The 13,917-nt window shown below is 38.3% G+C and overlaps 2 long non-coding RNA genes across 2 annotated transcripts in view; one reads left to right on the top strand and one right to left on the bottom strand.

The window, feature by feature from the left end:
* LOC135290054 (uncharacterized) overlaps positions 1–13,917 on the top strand; it is a 56,874-nt gene that overhangs the window by 29,632 nt on the left and 13,325 nt on the right. The window lies entirely within an intron of this gene.
* LOC135290051 (uncharacterized) lies at positions 2,323–4,169 on the bottom strand. Its single transcript, XR_010352783.1, has 2 exons — positions 4,015–4,169; positions 2,323–2,483 (listed from the first exon to the last, which is right to left on the bottom strand). It is a non-coding gene; the product is annotated as an uncharacterized LOC135290051 (long non-coding RNA).

Here is a 13,917-nt window from a genome sequence, read left to right as displayed (position 1 = left end):
ACCAATTAAAATAAATTTGGATAGTGAGAAAAAAAAACAACAAAAACATCCACGACTTCTCCCCACACTTTATTGCCCCAGGGGGTGCAAGGGTGGGGAATGGGCTGTGGTCAGTCCCTCCCAGCCCTTCTCAAGTACTCCCTCCAGCCCCTATGTCCAGCTACCACTGCATGGACACACAAATGGGGTAAAATCAGCACTCAGGAAAAGACAGTGTCAAGCAGGAATGGGAAGAGAGCCTTTTAGACTCCTGTACTACAAGTTGCTTTTTTCTGAAAGCCAAGGGAAACTTGATCACAAGTTTCAATGCCTCACACAATTAAATAGAAATAGCAAGAGCCCACCCTGATTTCAGGTAAGTGGGAAGGACTTACAAGGTTCAGGTCATAAACAAGAATCTATCAAAACTGTGAGTCTGATACAAAGGTCATGAGCTAGAGCCCTAAGTTTCATAGTTGGGTTTGGATTCTCCTAGTTGTCCTTTTTTCAAAAGAACACCTTTGAATAAATAACAATTATACAGTAGTGCATTAAGACCACAGGCCCAAGCTCTTCTGGATAACAGGAGAAAAAGGAGTGAGAAAGAAAAGTGAGAGTCTCAGAGAGTTGACAAAAACTTATTCCAAAGTTAGATGGTCAGTGTGCTTACGTGGTGCTAAGTGTTTATTCTTAAAAAAAACCCAAAATATCCCTGCATCCCAAAGAACTGTGATGTAGCAAGGCATTACTGTTCTACCTCTGCTTGACCAGCCAAATTAATTTTCTGATATCTTCAAAATTATTCTGTTGTCTGTTTACACTCATATACACTCCCCATCTTCAGTCAACATCAGGAGGGGATTAGTGTAGGAGGAAATGTGATCTCAGAGTGAGGTCCTCAGCTATGAATGAAGAACATCAGTGTATGCGTGTACACAGAATAGGAGGAACAAGAATTCCCAAAGCAATAGTACAATAACAGTCACTTTTATTTGGCTAATTACATCCAACTAATTTTTTTTGGTGATTCACTTCTGCCTGTCTCACTTTTTATCAGTTATATTAGAATATAAAGAGACACAATCAATTCTTTTACTAGACTCTGCAGGGAAAAAAACCCCAACATTTTAATAAAAATCATGGCATGTAATTGGACAATATCAATTTTGGTGGCTGGAAGTAGAAACAATTATTAAAGAGAATTGGCTTTTTCATTTTAATAAGGGGACAGTTTCTTTCTGATTTGTGCACAGAGTATATTTGGTGTGTTTTAAATAATTTTAATTTTATTCTGACATTAGGACACCAACTGCAATAGTAAGATAGAAATTTTCTTATATTGAAGATTTGAATTTGACTAGATTAATAGTACCAAAGAAGAAAGGTTTCCTAAATTAGTTTCTATTTGCAGCTAGATTTTAGATTTCAGCTTTAATTCAGGCAAAAAATTACTGAATTTTGGAATATACTGCAGAATAGATATTTCTGCTTTTGACTAGGCATACTGAGAAACAGTTCAAAACAGCATTGCTAATTTATAGAAGGTAATCTTAGCGCACAGTGACTGCAGTCATACTGATCACTACGAGTGATTGGAATGGATATAGATCAAATAAGAACTTATTAATTGGGTAAATGTTCAGAAGACACAATACCTGACAATTTTAAGTACCTGCTGTAGTTCTTATATCTCCTATAAGTCAGTGACTATGTCATCTTTATTGCCTACTTAGCACGAGGCATTTTAAAGAGACTTACAGAAAGCAAAGTATATAAACTTTGTGATGATGTTACCAATGTTTGTGAGATTGGACTCAGACCTGGGTTTGTGGAACAGAAATTAATGCACAAATGTGATCTCTTTATGGTGTGAAGAAGAAATTACAGTACTGTCATTCCTATGCTGACATTAATCTTATTTGTTGTTATACATACTGATCACAGCAAAACCAAGTTAAATCTATGTGTTTGAAAGAATTTAAGGTTTTCCAATGAATTATATTATAGATACAAAAATAAGCTGTCCAATTTTAAAACAAGCAAACAAACAAAATAAACACTACAGAAATTTGGAGAGATTCAAACTTGATGAAGCCATGTATTCTTCAAAGAACTTGAGCCCCACAATCAAACAGAGAAAAACAGACATGGCATCACAGTTCCTGAGACTAACTGCAAATGTGATGGAAGAAAAATAAAAAAAAAGCTAGGAAGAGTAAAGACAAAAGTTAGGTCAAATGTTGAGTGAACACAGCACAATATTTCATAGTGCATTACTGCAACGAGATGGAATAAGATTGGCATGATTCTTCATAGAGAAGGAAAATGATTGGTAGAAGGAGCTGAAAGGACTTAAGACCTTTATTTTCGTAAATTCTGACACTGGATGAACTTGCTGGGCTGACATATGTAAGTTGGATACCTCTTATCCATGCCTTAAGAACATTCTTCCTAGCATACTCAGGTGACTGGCCAAAGAGATTTCCAAGGAGACCTCAAGGAAGCTGAAAAAATTTCATATTGTTTTGTGAAGAATTAATAATAATTTAGACCTACCCACTTTCTCTTGCATCAGGAAAGAAATAAAAATTGTTGCTGTTGCTCGGATTTAAGCCACTGTCTTAAGTCACAGAGGGGATGATTTATGTTTGGCAATAGAAAAAGTCTTAGTAAGAGAAGCTGAGTTCTGGAATAGCTTGCCTATGGAAATGCTGAAGTTTGTACCACAAGGAATTTTTAAAGAATACAGGAGATAAGTATAATGAGATATTCAGAAACAGTTAATCTGGCCCTTGGAATACACCTGGCTGAATAATTTATAGTAACTTTTCATCTCTACACTTCGTCAAAATGTTTTGCTTTATGTACTGCTGGGGAGCTGCCAGGGTACAGATCTCCTCTACCTTTTTTTGAATGTATATTCCTATATAGATATATAGAAATAGTATTGAGGGGAAATTTGCCAGAATATTGCTATTTCTACATACACACACACACACATATATATATATATGTATGTATGTTTCCATATATATGGAAATAGCAATATCACAACACAGTAATATATTTACATGGAACTGGAAGAGACTTTAGACTACAAGAAGAATGTTTAGCAGGGCTTTCGTGATGTACATGTATATAAAATGGACTTCTAGTAACTCTGTTACTAAACTTAAACAGCTTGATTTCTTTCTGCTATCAGGCATGGCTTTCCTAGTTTCATCATCTTTCTGTCCTTTTCACCTAAATAAATGGTGATTATTTTTGAAAATAACACTCTGTCAAATCTCCTTTTTCTTTTAAACTTCTGTTAAGCTGTAAACTCCCACCTTTTGCAGTGACTGAAACCCTACTGTGTACAGAAGCTGAGCACATGAAAATCTCAGTAGCAGCAAGAAATTCATACATGTATTGCGGAGAAGACTTGATAATTTTGTAGCTGTGTCAGAGGTGGATACATTGATTTGGAAAAAACTAGAACTGATCTGAATTGTCATCCCTTTAAATTTTAATCACACTGGGTCTTTCAGTAATAAGGTCTAGTAAATTTGAGACTCTTCATTCACCAGAAACTTTGAATCACCTGGGCAGAATAAGCATCATGTGTGAGCACCACCTAGTATTAGTGCAAAGAAATAAGGGAATTGTAAAATTCGGAATGAAAATAATTGTTGACACTAACAGTGGATTTGAGCTATGAAGAGAAAATCTGAAATATGATTTAGGTAACAAAAGTACAGTCTGGGCAGACTGTAACCACTAACTTCAGAAAATTCTCCTCTGAATAGGCCAGTCCACTACAACCTCAACAGCTGTGTTCTAGGAGAGTCCAGCTGTGAGCTGAGATGAGCATAAGAACACAAAAGAAGAGTGCTCCCTGTGTATACACCCATAAATGCCTCCACTGTCTTGTCCTTCATGTGGGGAAGCTGGATCCAAAGCTGTTGGTGGAGCTGAGCACCAGGAGGTCTCAGCACAGGGTTTACAATCTGCCTGTGCTCTTCACTGCACAAGAATTCCTACAGACCCACTCACTGCTCAGCTTCCTGGCCTCACTGCCATGTTGCAGTAGGCTGTATAGATGTTTTCTGTGTTTTCCAAGCTGTAGCCCAGATTCTGCCAATATCTGGCAGGATGTCTCGAGGAAGCTGAAGACACGTCTCTATATCTCTGCTATCTCTTCCTTTATCTTTTGCAGATAACAGTACTGAAAGAACTCACCCACTTCACAACACCATTGTGAGACTGAAGTCATTGTTGCATTGTGACTTTGAAGAGGTAAATGGTAAGCATTATTATTTGATCATCACTCTTGAGCTATTAAAAAAAAAAAAAAGAAACAAAAAAAACCCAAACCCCTTCTGCAGTCAGGTTGCTCAAAAGAAGAGATAAATGCTGTGATGAAAGAAAGGCCTTGAGCACAGATGCGAAGTATCTCTTGAAACCTGTGTGATCTTCCCACCTGCACATCTCTCTCCACCTGCTCAGCAGCCCCTGCTGTCTCTGAACGGAAAACCTTTGGCTTGTGCACTAGTGCAACAAAGGGAAACAGTGTACACTGAATATTCTCAACCCCTCCTCTACATCTGTCCTTACAACCTCTGATATATAGACTGTGTAATCCTCTCTGAGAACATTTTTCTAACCTCCTGAATAGGTGCTTTAAGAAATGCTATGTGATCCGTCACCTTGTGAGTCTTCTTGGTATATCCAAGGGGGGCAGCAACATCATTTTGATTATCATTGTGAAAGCAAAATTAGTCTCTACTAATTTTCATCAGGATTTGGACACCTTATGGAGTTGTGAGATTATTTTAATCCATCAGTATTAAGAAAGCAGTGACCAAGAAACAGACAGGTAGGCATACACATGCACGTGTTCCCCAGGGAGTACACCTGCTTGGGCTGAGATTGTCAAGGACTACAAATACTTTGAGAATTTGGCCACCTGTGATGCACAGTGAAGAGGCTACAGCCTCTCTGTGGCCAAGTGCTTCAAAAAGAGGACTGTATTTTGTCACACCTATGGAACATTGCTTTGTACTCACAGTGTGGGAATACATCACCACCACCAGGGAAATAGATCCATGGAAAAGCAGTATTGCTCTCTGAGCTCCTGTGCTGTTAAACCGTGGCCTCAGCCCTCTCTCTTTTATGTGGTTATAACTTGATTAGTCCTCCATCACCAGAATGCCTTTTAAGGTAGACAAGACAGGACTTTAATTGGTGAGACAAAGCATTTGTGTTTCCTCATCTCATATGATAAAAAACTAGAACAAGACCACACCATTTTTTCTTCCTTTTCAAGTTAAAATTTATGAGCATTCAGAAATGAAGAAATGTATCTTCACCTGTTTGTTTAGGAAATAAGAAATTAAGGTTCTTTCTAGTATTTGTAACTGTAAGATTAACTCAATAATCTGGTTTCTGATCTGGCTCCTACCTGCCATGCCTATCTCTTGTACATGGGAGAAGTCAATAGCACTTAACTTCTCTAATTGAAATCAGTCTGCTGACTGAGTCTGCCCATTGATACAGAAGCTGGACTGTAATAATCTGTTCTGCAGAGAATTAATCTCCTGGGAGTGAGGCAGACCTAATTACCAGCCACAGTGAAAAGTCTGGATTTGCTATTGCTGCTTGTGGACCCAGCTGGAGGAAAAGGCCCAGAATACAATTTAACTAATCTCTTCCTGAAATGTTTGAAACATGCCTAATACTGCATCTTGTGCAATTGGTTTTTATAGCTCCAGTAACAGGGTAGAGGCTCTTTTTCAATCATACTTTAACATTAAAACAATCTGGGCCTACCTCTGGCTCAAGGCAATGGCCTGAAACTCTCTAGAACTTATGAGTAACCCCCAGCTTACAAATGGCATTTTGATAATGTGTTTTGCAATTCCAAGTCAGCATTTATGTAGGCCACAGCTATTTTGCTAGAAAGAAGAGTCTCTGCCAATGGCAAACTGAGAGCATAAATATTTCCCTTGCATGAACAGTGTATCAGCATATCTTTTCAGCTTTGTTGAAGTGATGTATCTCACAGGATAAAACATAAGGAGATTGCAGCCAGAAACCAGCAATAGCTAGGGTATTTTTCATGAAAGGCTCATTTTTAAATTAATTTTCTTCTATATATGTCCAGCATAGGCTGCTAATAACTCTGAAGATTAATTGATGATGTTAAAAAGGAGTATCAAAACTAGTTTTCCTAAGTAAAATGAGAAGTCAGATGCAAAAGCCAGTTAATGGCAGGTACTCCAGGAAATAAAACTAACTTGTATGCTCTTGTATGAGTTAATCCACATCTTTTAGAAAGTATTTTCTTGACATAAAGAGCCTAAATTTGAACTTTAGAAGAAACGTTCATAAACCCAATGCCTTTTAAAGATGCAATAATGTTAGAGATTGTATCAAATCTCTCATACATCATAATGTATAATCCTTCATGCAAATATGAAATCCATGCAGGATTTATTTGCCTTTTGTGGACTATGAGAACCATGTCATTAAACACCTAACACTGTTTCAATATTTTTAGCCTGTTCTCGGTTCATCAAATTCAGAGACCTAATTTTGCAACATAATATGGTGGTTCAAATGCAGTAGATGCAGGTTGAAGTGGAGCAGCACATCCACAGTCCTTACCTGCACTGACTTTAGTGAGACTCCAGGAAGTTTCCTGTAAGAGAGGAACTTTTTTTCATTACAAACCTGCAGAGTCAATGTGCAATAAAAAAATCAATAGTTTTATTGATGAAGCTGGAGCCTGGCTGATGTTGGGCAGTGTGGACAGTGGCATCAGAAGCAGTGACAGATGTCAGCCAGGCAGGGTGTCTTGGATGTGCTTGTCCAAGTATAGATGAACTTCTTTTTACTGCAGAGCATTGCTCTATGGATGAACTGACAGCAACCAAAGCCAATGTTTTGGAATTACATGGTAATTCAGACCACATTTTCTGCTTCACTTTCTCCAGTTGTGAAACTGCCCTCTATTCTCCCTTTGAGGTTCAAAATCTCACAGCCTCCCCATTAGAAACAAGACCTCTGCGTGTGAATGGAAATCAGAGACTTGCATCCTGCTGTGTCCATGCAGATGCTTCAGCTGAAAGCAAGCAGCAACAAGATATCTAATAGGAGGCAGCTTGCAAAGTGAGGAAACAGGAAGGAGAAGGCAGAGAGTCTGAAACCTCTTTAAGTGATTGGCTTAACTAAGTATGGTCCCATTAGCCAGGGGCACTGCTGAACCTAGAGGCTAGAAACTCCCTGAGACCACTGCATGCCACTTCTGGTACTGGAGTTCCTTCTCCATGTTTTGCCACAATGACTAGCTTTTGTGGGGATAGTAATATTATTTCCCGTAATGGGAATTTGCAAAACATCCAAGGAAGACGGCCCTGAACCACAAGCTGAACTAGTGGGTTCATTATGTTGAGCTCAGAATCAGCAAGTGTCATAGCAATACAACAGGCTTAGTAATGTTTTACCTTCCCCAACAGACATGTCTGTGAAAACAGTCTTTTATATTTCCCTTCATGTACAAATACTGCTTTTGCATACATATTTTATTTCGTTTGTTTTACTTGGCTGTATGCAAATCAAACCTCAGCCACCTTTGTGCCAACTCTCATTTTCCAGTCTGCTCTCCCATGTGCATTTATGTGACTCCAGCTATCAGACAAAAGTAATTGGTTTTAATATTTCACTTTATCAATAGAAAGATGACATCCCTTGTCAGATGGGAACGTCATAATTCATTCTGGATTGCTTTATTACTGTGTCAACACTCAGGCATCTGAAATAAGCTTTAAATGCCTTATTTATGAACCTGGAGAGACCCACTTCAAATTTTAGATTGGAGTTAGAAGTCTCAAGGTTATAGAGCTTTGTCCAAGGTGAGTCAAGACAGTTCATTGATCAGTCTTGATGTCCCAATCCTTAAGACAGGGCCTGTAGGGATGAGGACTGAAAGACATCTTCTTTCCATTAAGAGCATCCTTGTAAGCCATGAAATGGCAGAAGAAGGCATCCCAGAGGGAAGCCATTGGTAGCTTACACCCAGCTGGTAGAACTCACTTGAGAAATATGAGGACAAAGAGACATAAGGCCAGGACAGAGTGCTTTTCTAAAATAACAGCATTATCTGAAACAGAAATGATTCAAATTTTACCTTGATTCATGATGATTAGATCTTGTTAAGTTCACTGAAAGGGCTTAATTTTATTTAGAGTATAGTGATACCTCAGTTCTCTCCTCTTCATGCTAGTTCACAAAAGTGCTATGAATTTGCAGAGACTGTCAGAACACAGGCAGACAATCCTATACATATCCCAAGATTATATTGCAGCCTCTCCAGCCTCCTTCTCTTACACACAGAGACTCTCCTCTGGACACATCCCTAATATTTCCAAGAAGCTACTCAAATATCATTAACAAAATGATATTTTAAAGCAAAAATGGGTATTAATTTTCTTCATGTAAGAATATATAGTCCTAATAAACAACTTTTAATCATGCTGTTAGACACAGTTGCAACACAAGTGATAGAAATGAACCAGAAAAAATATAATTTATTTTTTCTGGCTTCAGGGGAAATTGCTTGTATGCTTTGGAAATAAATCCCTCACTGTGCTGAAACTTGAACATTACTTAGTCAGAGGAGACCATGGGAGAACATGCTGGAATTTTATTGTGGGTTCCCTCTGTTGAAGCCTTTCCAGCATTTAAGTAAAATAAAAGCATATTGCAGTGTTCTGGCAAAAAAATTAAATAATAAAAAGTGCAAATAACACTACTGTGACTGAAACCAGGAGAGAGCTGCCAGAGTTGCTCTTTGGAGGGTAAGCATCTTTGGGATGAAAGAAAAATTATCCTGTAGGATTTTCAGCTAAAAATAACCCAAATTATCAGGGTTGATGAGTAAAAAACCAAAAAACTAGTATCCAATAACTACCTGAACAGACAATTTGAGCTCTTCTGGGGGAAAAAAAAGCACAGAAAGATTCTTCACATCCCTTTACAAACAGATATGTATTAAAGCCTGATTTTATCAGACTGAGGCAAATATTAGCTGAGATAGAATCAAAAGGGTCTATCAGTGTCACTGCTCAAGTATTGAAAGTTAGTGCTGCAGCAATTCATAAAATAATTACACAAATATAGAAATATTAAAAGACTGAAGGGGCTGTAAATGGGGCACATTATTATCCCAGTTATTAAAAAAAATAGATTTTAAACCTAAAAACATAGATAACAACCCAAGAAGATATAGATGTGGATTTTTAGAAACAACAATAATTGCTTTATGTTGATTCAGAAAGGATTATTTGATCCAAGCACTTTAGCCAGTGCTTTCTTTCCCTAGCAAAATCTTCCTCTCAAAAAAAAAAAAAGAAAAAGAAAAATAGTCTTAAATTCAACCCAATAAAAACAATGCATGAAAACAAAGAAAAAGTTCTGAAATGAAAAATTAAAATGCGATTAAAAATTCTGAATAGAAATAAGTAATTACCTTGAAGGCCCTTTCTCTATCCCCTATTTCCACAGTTCATTTCTTCTCCTTTTTTGTGGCAGAAACCACTCACCATTTCCTAATTGCTTCAGTGACCTCCAGAAGCTGCATTTTTTCTGTCAATTTACTATTCAGTGAAATGATACCACCAAACTAATTATAAAAGCATTTACTAATGTCAACTTCATTGTTTCATTACATCATTTGAAATGGGAAGGTCTTTGTGGCAGAGACCACTTAGCACAGGCAGCTGAGTTCCCAAGATCAGGATGGCATCCAAGGCTCCCCGTTTGGAGACTTTGGGTATGGCTGCACACATGGGAGAAATTCTGTCACATCTCTCTTTCTCTGTGGATTCCTCCATCAGCCTTGAAAGGGGCTCTGGTAGCGATTAGACCTTCCACCTATTGACCTCTTTCTGGTGTAGGCAGGAGAATTGGGGTAAAAGATTTGTATTTAGTCTTGCCCTTTTCTAAGCACACACTAACCATTGCTTATCTTAGTTACCTTTGGTTTTACACACTTTGTCTGAGGTGTGGGTGTGCATCCACCTTTTGCCCCAAAGCAGGCAGTAACTTCTTGCTGCTTAAGCACCTCTATGGTGTGCTTAAGCACAACAGTAGAATATTTTTGGTAGGAATTAGAAAACGGGCTAAATAAGTGCTGAGAAAGAGAGGGAAGAGAGTCCCCTGCTTCCCTAGTCCTTATCTCCGCTGGAGGGTGGGGCTGTGTTTTATATATTTTAAACAATCTAGCTACAGCTGTGAAACTGGTGATAGAAATGCTTATCAAAGTGACTTGAAAATGCTTGCAATTTGTGCAAGTCTCCCCCAGAAGAGGAGGGGGAGGAAGGAATGCCATGGTAATCCATGTTATAGAAAATGCTCAAATGTATGTAATGCTGATTATTACCACCTGCTCAGCCTCTTCTATGTTACAACCCTCCTGGGAGAATCATACTTTAGGGTCTTGTCTAAAAATGTCAGCTTTATTTTTTTGACCAGATGCAATAACTTTCCTTGAAGACCGCCTGCTTTGGATCCCACGTGAAAATACCATTAAGCCTTTGGAGAATGTGTTTGGGGATGGCAATCGATTTGGGACTAGTTTATGGCTGTTGCAGAGCTCTGAAAGGCCCATTGCATCCCCCTTCCTCTTACTGAAAAGGCAAGGCTGAGGGAAATTCTATCTGTGTCATTCCTTCTTTATTAAATAAAATACAAATAGGAAGCACTTGATTTGACTGTCTATAATTTCTTTTAATTAGAGCCCTGAAGCCATCCTTTTCCCAGAGGCTAATGTTGTTAGATAATCTTGAACAATGTGTGTATGCATTACAAACCCAGCAATTCAACCCCCTTTTGACTACAGTTACGTGTCACAAATGAGTTGACAGCAGGCATTAGGAGGTGCCTCCTGTGAGCCAGGAACAAGGATGTTAGACGTTTGTACATAAAGAGCTCAGGCAAGCTTTTTCTGACCTCAGTAGCTTGCAAACAAAGAGACTGTGTTACAAGGATTTCCGCACCTATAAAACAGTCCTTTCACCTTTGTGCCTTAAAATGGTGCTGTCAGTGATATTCACAGTGGAAACTCTTTCTCCATAACCCGTTCTTTTCCTTTATTTTATTGCTTGGTAGTTCCTTTTGCTTTCTGTAGCAGTTCAAGGAAAGAAATTTGAAGTGGGATATATTTGCTTTAAAGGGCTTCAAGCTGTAGCCAAATGCCAAAAAACAGATCAGAAGAGAGCACCTCTGGTGATTGCTTGTCTGTCTCTAGCACATCACATGCTGTTGTTGCTCCATGCTTCAGACCGTCCCCTTGCAAGGTTTTAGTTCTTTCACAGGTTAATAATTAACATTACAAGCATTTGAAACAAGGGTCAGGGTGCGGTCATTGCTGGTAACTAATTGGGTTTTCTTCAGACTTGTGGTGAGTTCACGGTGTTGAGCTTTGAACAGTCCTTTCCTTGAACAGAGCCTGGAGGAGGCAACTGCAAGTGGAAGGCTTAGATCAACATACCTGGGGTCCTGGTGCTCAAATCCTGACACTGATGATGATGACTCTCTGTGTGGCCTAAGGCAAATATCCTACTGTCTGAGGCTCATGCACATAAAAATCCAGCAGTTTTAATTTCTTTTCTTTTGTATTTTGGGTGACCAGTTATATCATCACCTTCTCAGGTCTCACATGCAGACCTTGAAGTTAGTTCCAGCATGTCATGCAGCATTGTAATCAGCAAGTGGAAAGACAAGAGCTCATAGACTTTGAAGCAGTTAAACAAATTCTTCCATCTGTAAGCAGCCAGGGCAATTTTTGGCATTCTCTTCAGTCTTGAGGGCCAATGTGTATTTCTGTAAACTGTAAAAGAACATTTGTCAAGACAGTTATATCTTCTTGACAGATGGAGAGAAGAAAAAGTAATTTCTGCATGAATGAGACATGTAAAAGGTCTTGACAGAGCCATAAATGTCAACTACTTGATACAGAATTGTGCTTATCTTTATGGTAGAAGATGGAAATATAGTCTGTGATGTGCTACTGGTCGCTGATCCCATCCCAATAAAAAGGTATTCTGTATTAGCTTCTGATAATATGAAGTTTCACCAGTGAAATCAGGTGAATGTTGATATGTAATGCTGAGGAGGTTTAAAGCTTTCAATGAACTGGGTCACTGCAAGTCAGAGCTTGTCAAAGTCCCTCCATGCATCTGCAGAAGAGTTTTGTGTGAATCTTCCAGAGCTATCCACAAATGCTTGGGAGGAACTTGAATGCACAGTCCATTTGTTTCTCCATCACCACCCTGTACTCTTATTTCAAGGGCTGTTGCCATTTGACAATAAGTCTTTCTGTTTTTATCAGGAATCCTGTAAACTCTGACACTTCTGTGCAAGTTTTGTTAATAACTTTTTCAGTTTTGGTTGATTGCTTGCAGTGTTGCCAGTCCTTTTTAGAAAGGAAAAAAATTAAAAAGCAAAACCACTCTTCCTTCATATATCATGACTTTTTGTACTAGATAACTACCAAAATCTGATTTTCCTGTATGCAAAATACAGTCAGAGTCTGATGCAAGTGTATGCTTGCTTGACTATCATGAGTTGGCTGTGCTCTTTGAGAAAGGAAGGAAGGATACAGTGTGTTTTTCAGCTGTTGAAAGAGGGGGAAATTTAATTCAATCCCTCCCATAGGACATCTCTGTGATCATCCCAAAAGGCATGTGGCTAAGTTGCTATGGGAATTACTGGAATTCTCTGTGAGTGTGGTGCCAAGCTGAATGTATTTACTCCCCTTGATAAAACAGGGAAAGAACTTTTCAACTGAGAACCCATCAGAAAAGGATTTTGTAGTTTTGAGACAAATAAGAGAAAAACAGACATCACTCGGAAGAAATCAGAGAGACGTGTTCATGCTAACAGGGCATAGCACAATCCCACATGATCAAGTCCAAGGCCATTTCACTCAGTGCTGGAACTGGAGACCATTACATATAGGAAAGTTAACTTGGCAAAAAAATGATCCTGTGGATATGGCATGATAGGAAATAAATGCTCATAGTGTATGAACTCTTTGTTGGTGATCCAGGATACTTTCAGTCTTAGTCCATAGATACCCAAATGAAGACTTTGAATATCTGTATAATTTCATTTTATTCACTGTAGACGGATTAAAGAACAATCTTGTGGTTATAGCACAGACCTGGAAGAGAGGAGATCTGGGCTGAAGCCAGACCACAATTGAAAACTTCAGAAAATAATTCCGAGTACTTACATCAGCCATCCAGAAACAGAAGTATCCCAAATTAACTATCTCTTTTCTAACTGCTTACTTAACTTCTTTTTAACTCCATTTTCCCCCTGTCCCCTGTAAATGAGGTTAGTATTAAGGAGGATAATTTTCTTCCTTTTTAAAAAATTGCTTCTTTATGGAAAGGAGGTCATAATACTCTCAGCACACTACCCCATAACAACATTAAATCACTTGTTCCTTATTTGTTATCTGTTGCAAGTTTAAGGTATGCTGGGATGCAGAAGGAGCAGCCTAACCAAATACATATTTTCACAATAGAAAATTTTACAAAAATACTTTGAAGAATTTGAAATAAATATTTTCTTCAACTTTCATAATTTTTAACAATTCTGCTCACACAAAAAACTTCTCTATTTGATGTTAGTTTTAACTTCATTAAGGTAGCTTGGTCTTGCTGTTGTAATGCCTCGGCTTCTGCCACATTACAAATGTTGAATGTTAAATAGAATTGATGGGGGCTATTCTTACTAATTGCCACTTGTGAAAAGATAATTATATTCTCTGTCTTGGATAATATACTGTGGCATTTGGGACTAGCTAGGCATGACCTACCTGACCTTTCCTGTTGTCAGTTTTGGAATGAATGGTGTGGAAAACAAAGGCTAGTTGAGACTAGAAAA

This window comes from Passer domesticus, chromosome 1 (assembly GCF_036417665.1).
Source record: "Passer domesticus isolate bPasDom1 chromosome 1, bPasDom1.hap1, whole genome shotgun sequence".
In the NCBI taxonomy this organism is placed as follows: domain Eukaryota; kingdom Metazoa; phylum Chordata; class Aves; order Passeriformes; family Passeridae; genus Passer; species Passer domesticus.
This window is presented reverse-complemented; position numbering and strand designations above follow the sequence as displayed.